This window comes from Arachis hypogaea, chromosome 19 (genome assembly GCF_003086295.3).
Source record: "Arachis hypogaea cultivar Tifrunner chromosome 19, arahy.Tifrunner.gnm2.J5K5, whole genome shotgun sequence".
NCBI lineage: Eukaryota > Viridiplantae > Streptophyta > Magnoliopsida > Fabales > Fabaceae > Arachis > Arachis hypogaea.
The window spans coordinates 78,571,176-78,578,724 of NC_092054.1; the positions used below are offsets into that span (position 1 = coordinate 78,571,176).

At 38.8% G+C, this 7,549-nt stretch overlaps 1 non-coding gene across 1 annotated transcript; it reads right to left on the reverse strand.

The window, feature by feature from the left end:
- Positions 1-7,126: 7,126 nt before the first annotated feature.
- On the reverse strand, positions 7,127-7,230 carry LOC112780867 (small nucleolar RNA R71). Its single transcript, XR_003191675.1, has one exon. It is a non-coding gene; the product is annotated as a small nucleolar RNA R71 (small nucleolar RNA).
- Positions 7,231-7,549: the final 319 nt, after the last annotated feature.

Genomic DNA, 7,549 nt, shown 5'->3' on the forward strand with positions numbered 1-7,549 from the left:
GCTATAGGGCTAAGATGGATCATGAATGTCTTACACAATAGAATGTTAGTGGTGCATGTGTTTCAAGCAAACAAAATTAAAGATAACAATCAAGGCATAAGAGACAGAGACATTATGATTGCATAGATAAGAAGGTGTGCACAATACATTGCATAAAAGATAAGTGGCACACCAAACTTAGTGTGACACTTTCACTTGGAATTAATGCAAGTATCTTGTAAGAATTGGAACCAAATTTTGTTGCATAGCAACACCAAACTTAGAATGCAACCATATGTCAATTTATTTGAACTAAAACTAAACAAAAGAAACTGTTATATGTTAAATATAATCACCAAATGAAGAGTCTGTTATGAATAAGGATGTCTTGGTGATGTATTAACAAAAACAGTTAATGAAGGAAAGCATTAAAAACAAGTAAATAAATGAAACAAAGAGAAAACAAAAATTATCCAACTAAGAAGAAAAATAACACTGTAAAAGGCAATATGATTATGCAGACAAGTGATGTTGCTGGATTCATTGCATAGAAAATTAAGTGGCACACCAAACTTAGAATCTTAGCGTGACACTTCATGTAGAATTGATGCAATCATCCAAACGGGATTGAAAACAATTTGTTGCAAGGCAACACCAAACTTAGAATGTGATCATATGCCAATTTATTGAAATTTAAACAAAGCAAGGAGAAGAAATGTACCTACTGTCTACCTGTTCTTTACTTTCTTCCTCTTCTTCCAATTTGTTAAGAGAAATGACTCCAAGAGAGGAGAAGTTTCAGTTATTGTCCCCTGTCTTGGTCTTCTTTCAACAAGCTTCCTTGTGAAATTGGCTTGATTGATCTTGCTTGCTGGATCAAGGGGAGGATTGCTTGGAGTTGACCTTCTTTTCTTCATGAATATTGTCTTTTGTAGCTTGGTCACAATCCTCTTCTTGGTGCTTTTGTTAATTGCCTTCACTTCCTTGAATTTACGACTTGGTTGCTGTGTGATTATTGGAGTTTTGTCTTCATCAAGAGTCTCTTGCAATGGTGGTTCTGTGGATTCTTCCTTCATGTACTTTTCTGCTTCACTTGAGTTTGGAATTCTTTGGTTGTCTTTCTCACTTTCTTGCTCTTCCACTTCCTCCCTTGCACCCAACATTTGACTTAATAGCTTTTTCATTGAGGAGGTTTGTTGATCTTCCCAACATTTCTTCATCTCCTCTTCATATTTTTCAATCACAGATTCAATTGTCGAGAGTTTTTGGGTCAGGGAAATTTGTGAGAGTTGTGATTCTTCATGTTCCTTTGTCATCTCAAGTGTAGTTTCATTTTTAACCACCTCATTCTTCATTGAAAGTTCACTTGATGCAGTAGCCTCCTCATCTTGTTTTTCCACTTCCTCACTCACAAATTGGTCTTCATATTCACTGTTTGATGGTTCTAAGTTCCCCCTTGATTGCTTTGAGGACTCATTCATCTTCTTGAATACGAATTCTTTCCAGGAGTGGGGTTGTGTGTATCTTTCCACGAGTTTTCTATGTATTTCAATGGCTTGAAGGTAATCCTCATCTGTTGGTTCAAGAGATGAAGGTTGAGAGTAATCATAATCAAGTGATGAAGAACTTTCAAATGAGAAACTGGGACGTGAGGGTGGATGCTCTTCCATTCTTTGGTGATACTTCCATCCACCATGAGGATAATAATATGAATCATTTTGTGGTGGTGGTTGGTATCCCATATGATTTTCTTGCTCATCTTGTGTCTCTGAAGCAAATCTCCATGAATTGGAGTGCTCAGAATGTGTATTCTCTTGGTGATATTCCCAGCCACCATTAGAGATTGGTGATGGTGGGTAATATCCCATAAAATTTGTTTGATCATAAGATGAGTTGAACTCCATTTGAATTTTGTAAAACACAACACCAAGGAAAATTGAAATTCATATCTCGGAGATGAATTTCTTAGTGAGGCAATAACTCAAACACCTTGGTTTCAATCTAAAACAAAAAAATAAAAATAAAGAAAATGCTTGATCTAAACTTCTCACCCACTTAATCATTGTTGATCTAAATCAATCCCCGGCAACGGCGCCAAAAACTTGATGGTATTTTTGCGGAAAAACGAATTTCTCCAAAACACCCAAAACTAACCGGCAAGTGCACCGGGTCGCATCAAGTAATAAAACTCACGGGAGTGAGGTCGATCCCACAGGGATTGATGGATCAAGCAACTTTAGTGGGTGATTAGTTTAGTCAAGCTAACATTGAGTGATTTGAGTGACAATTGAAGCCAACAGAATGTAAATTTGCAGGAATTATAAAGTGCAGAAAGTAAAATTGCAAGTAACTTAAAGAGCAAGAAATGTAAATTACAAGAAATTAAAGGGGAGTGGGTGCTGAAAATTAAAGAAAGCAATAAAGCAAGCAATCAAAGAGATCTTGAGAATAAGTGACAGGAAATTTAAAGTGCAAGAAAATTAAATTCAGATCACAGTAGCTCAAATGTAAAATACAGAGGAACAAAAGTGCAGGAAATTCAAACAGAAGTAGAGAGTCACTTGAAGGATCAAAACAGAAAGTAGCTTAGCTCAATTGTGAAATTTAAAAAAGACAAGTAAAGATCTCAGGGAATCAATGAGACTAGAAAACAAGTCTAGATCTCAATTCCTTCCTTGATCCGCTAGCAAACAAGATGCGGGAAAATTAAAGATGAAAGCGATGAAACGAACTTTGATTCAAATCACAATTCACTTGAAAGTTTGCAGAAGAAGAAAACAGAGAGAATTCTCAAGGTGAGATTGAAACAGAATTTCTTCAATTCTCAACCCAAGATTCAAAACAAAAAGAAAAACTAAAGAAAGAGAGTTCTGTATTCCTAATGCTCCCTAGTGGAGCTCGCCTCCCAATAAAATGAAACAGATGCCTATTTATAGGCATTTTTACAAAATCAAAATGAAATTTAAAACAAATTACAATTAAAATGAAATTTCTATTCTAACTATCTCTTGTGCCTTTGAGTGGTGTCAATTGGGCCCTTGCTCTTGATGGAATTGGGTTGACAAAAGCCTCTGTTGGTTGCTCTTGGAGTTGGAGAGAAACCCATTGTGAACCGGGCCATGAATCATAAAAGTTTGAGTAAAAGTTTGAGTAAAAGTTTGAGGCAAACTTTTACTCAAACGTTTTATACCAGCTGCCCTTATTTGCTGCTACCAACGTTTGGGCTAAAGTTTGGGGTCAAACTTTTAGCCAAACGTTGGGCCTTCTTGCATGCATGTTGGGGTACTACTTTGTCTGCTTGTCAACGTTGCAAATTTCATGCCCACTATAGACTATTATATATGGTTAGAAAGCTCTGAATGTCAGCTTTCTAACCCAATTGGAATCACCTCAATTGGACATCTACAACCCAAGTTATGCTCATTTGAAGAGGACAAGGTCGCTGGCCTTGGTGTGCAGCGTTTGAGGTAAAGTTTGCCTCAAACGTGGTCGAAAACGCCAGTTCTGGAGGCTCAAACATATTGTCCACCCCATACTATTATACATTTTTGGAAAGCCCTGAATGTCTACTTTCCAATGCCGTTGAAAGAGCATCATTTGGAGCTCTACAGCTTGAGTTATACTCCGTCGAAGGTGCAGAGGTCAGTTGGCCTCACTGCAGGTTGCCACCATGTTCATTTATGCTCATTGCGGGGAAGTTTTCTCCCTCAATTTTAGTGTCCACCATGCAGTGCCATATATTCTTGGAAAGCTCTCGATTCCTACTTTCCATTGCTTTTTGAATCACCTCATTTGGAGCTCTGTAGCTCAAGTTATTCTTGTTGGAAGTATACCCCTTCAGGCTGTTGTGGTGTGGCGCCAACGTTTGCCAAAAAGCTTGAGGCAAACGTTGGCGCAAGCTTTTTCCTCCAGGGTGTTTGTTTTGTGATGCCAACGTTTGCCAAAAAGTTTGAGGCAAACGTTGGCTCAAGCTTTTCTCCCAAAAGTTTGAGCTAAAGTTTGATGCAAACTTTGGCTCAAACTTTTTGTCCTCTCTTGCTCTTTGTTTTGAGCCACGCTTTTCTTCCTTTGGGCCACGCTTCTCTTCCTTGATTTGGTCATAGGCCATGCTTTTAGAAGCGTGGCCTAAGCCTCCAAAGTGTGCTCCAACTTCAAAGTGTGCCCAAAATTCCTCTTTTCTTCTTTTTAGCTTATTTTGTGCTCTTTTTGCTTCTTTTTCTTCTTATTTCCTACAAAGTTTATCAAATCAAAAGATCAAAGAAATATACCATTTAAGCACCAAAGAATGCAATATTTAAGCACTAATCATAAATTTCTTGTATGAAAAAGCATAGAAAAACATGACATGGTGACATGTCATCAGTAACTTGCAAGGTTAATGAGAAAAGTGATTGCCAATAACACTCTCAAAGCCATCATTGCCCACGTTAAGAGTCACGTTAACTAAGTTAACGTGCACTCTAACGTGGATAAGGGAAGTTGAGCCAACGTTAGTGACACTTAACATTGTCACTAACGTTGGCAAACACTCATGAGTGGCCACGTTAGAGCCCACGTTAACCTAGTTAACATGGCCTCTAACGTTAAAGGGGAAAGAGAAGCCAACGTTAGTGACATTCAACATTGTCACTAATGTTGGCCTAAGGATGCAACACACCACGTTAACTCCCACGTCAAGTTAACGTGGGAGCTAATGTGAGAAGTGAGAGTTGTCGACAACGTTAGTGACACTCAACATTGTCACTAACGTTGGAAGCAACCACACAACCCCCCAAGGAGTCACGTTAACTTTCACGTTAAGTTAGTTAACGTGGAAGCTAACGATGAGGAATGAATGATGAGCCAACGTTAGTGACACTCAACATTGTTACTAACGTTGGGATGGCTAAGAATGGCCACGTTAGAAGCCACGTTAACCTAGTTAACGTGGACTCTAACGTGAGATCTAGGGACACATTGGAACGTTAGTGACAATGTTGAGTGTCACTAACGTTCTCGAAGTTTGGCAAGGCCACGTTAGAAGCCACGTTAACCTAGTTAACGTGGGCTCTAACGTGAGGCAAAGGGGTACATTGGAACGTTAGTGAAAATGTTAAGTGTCACTAACATTCTCGAACTTATACTTTCACTAAATATTAACACCCCTAACGCCCTGAGCTAAAGTCTCTGCCCATTTAGCACTTTCTCTCTGCAAGTAAAGCCAAGCCCAAATGAAGAAAAGAACTGCTTCAAACTCAAGATCCAAAGGCCCAAGACTTGAAGAGCAAACTAGAAGCTGAGAAGAGTAGTATATATAGGAGTAGCTTTGAATTGTTAAAGAGAGTTCTGAAAGTTGGAAAAAGAGAATTACTCTCTGTATTTTACTTTTTCTACAATTTCTAGTTCTATGATGTATTCTCCATCTTTATTTTTATTTTCAAGAGCTATGAACAACTAAACCCCTTTCATTGGGTTAGGGAGCTCTGTTGTAATTTGATGGATCAATACTAATTTTCATTATTCTTCTTCTATCTTTTCTCTTGATTTTACTTGAAAGCTTTCGATCTTCATCCCATTGAGTAGTTATTTTGGAAGAGAAGCTATTCAAACTTGGATCTCTTTTGAACCTTGAAAGAGGAATGAAGAGATCAAGCTAGAAATGCTTTCTCATGCTGGACCAAATTGGGTTTGGATGGGTATGTGACTATAACCCTCTCAATACTTGATTTGGGAAATGCATGTGGTATAATCAGTGACCATACTTCATCTCTTCTCATGAGCAATTGACCAAGGAATTGGCTATTGATCAAGATTTGAGAGATTGAATTGCAAGAAATTGTAATTCAATCACTTAAGATTGCCAAGGAGATCAATGAGTGCATTGATTGAGGAAGAGATGAAAATGAACTTGATCCGGAGAATTGCAACATCTCCTAAGTCCAATGAACTCCCCATCTCTGATCTTACCCATTCTCTTTAATTTCTGCCATTTACTTTTATGAGCAAATCCCCCATTCTCATTTACAATTCTGCAATTTATTTTCAGTCATTTACTTCCAGTCCTTAAATTCTAGCATTTACTTTTCTGTTATTTACATTCCCGCCATTTTATTTTCTGCAACTCTCAACCCAAATTCTGGATTCGCTCAACTAGAACATTCTTCTAATTAAAGTTGCTTGATCAATCAATCCCTGTGGGATTCGACCTCACTCTATTGTGAGTTTTTACTTGACGACAAATTCGGTACACTTGCCAAAAGGAGATTTGTTGAGAGACAAGTTTTCCGTGCATCAAGTTTATGGCGCCGTTGCCGGGGATTGATTGTGCATCAACAATGATTAAATTGGAAGATCACTAGATTGAGCATTTTTATTTTTGTGAATTTCATTTTCTGTTTGAGTGATTTACTTTTTGTTTTCGTTAAACTTCTTCCCTTCCCCCTCTACTCTTTTGTTTTACTTTGTTATTTTCAATTTTGTTTGCTAACCCACTAACTGTTTGATATATTGCATCACCCACAACTAACAGTAATTCTGACACAAATACTTTCTGCACCTATCTTTTCTTGCTTGCACTTGATGGTTGTATGACAGGGAGAAGAAGCGGGGCTTCAACTTCCTTCGATTCTGAACCTGAGAGGACCTTCCTTAGATTAAGGAGGGAGGAAAGAAAGTGGTTGGTGCTGAGGAAGAAGAGGAATTCTTTGAAACAAACATGGAAGACAACATGGAAAACCATCATGAAGAAGAGGATCACAACCATGGGGGAGGAGGTAGAGCAAATCATGTTGTGGAGGATAGAAGAGTTTTGGGCTCTTACATCAATCCAAACCCAGGCAATTGTGGAAGTAGCATCCAAAAGCCAACAATCCATGCCAACAACTTTGAACTTAAACCACAGCTCATCACCCTTGTTCAGAACAATTGCTCGTTTGGAGGAGGTGTTCAAGAAGACCCCAATCAACATTTGACCACCTTCCTGAGAATATGTGACACAGTGAAGTCTAATGGTGTTCACCCTGACGCCTATAGACTGCTCCTATTTCCATTCTCACTTAGGGACAAAGCATCCAAGTGGTTGGAATCCTTCCCAAGGGAAAGCTTGACAACTTGGGAAGACGTGGTGAACAAATTTTTAGCAAGATTTTACCCTCCTCAACGAATCAATAGGCTGAGAGCTGAGGTCCAAACTTTCAGACAACAGGATGGTGAGACTCTATATGAAGCATGGGAGAGGTTCAAGGACTTAACAAGGAGGTGTCCACCTGACATGTTCAACGAATGGGTGCAGCTGCACATTTTCTATGAAGGACTCTCTTATGAGTCAAAGAAGGCCGTAGACCATTCATCCGGAGGATCTTTGAACAAGAAGAAGACTATTGAGGAAGCCATAGATGTTATTGAAACAGTAGTAGAGAACGACTACTTCTATGCTTCCGAAAGAGGGAACACAAGAGGAGTAATGGAGCTAAACAATGTAGATGCTCTGTTGGCCCAAAACAAGCTCATTACCCAGCAGCTGGCTGACCTCACCAAGAAGATGGAGAAGAACCAAGTAGCAGCAATCTCCACTTCATCAACAACCCAAGAA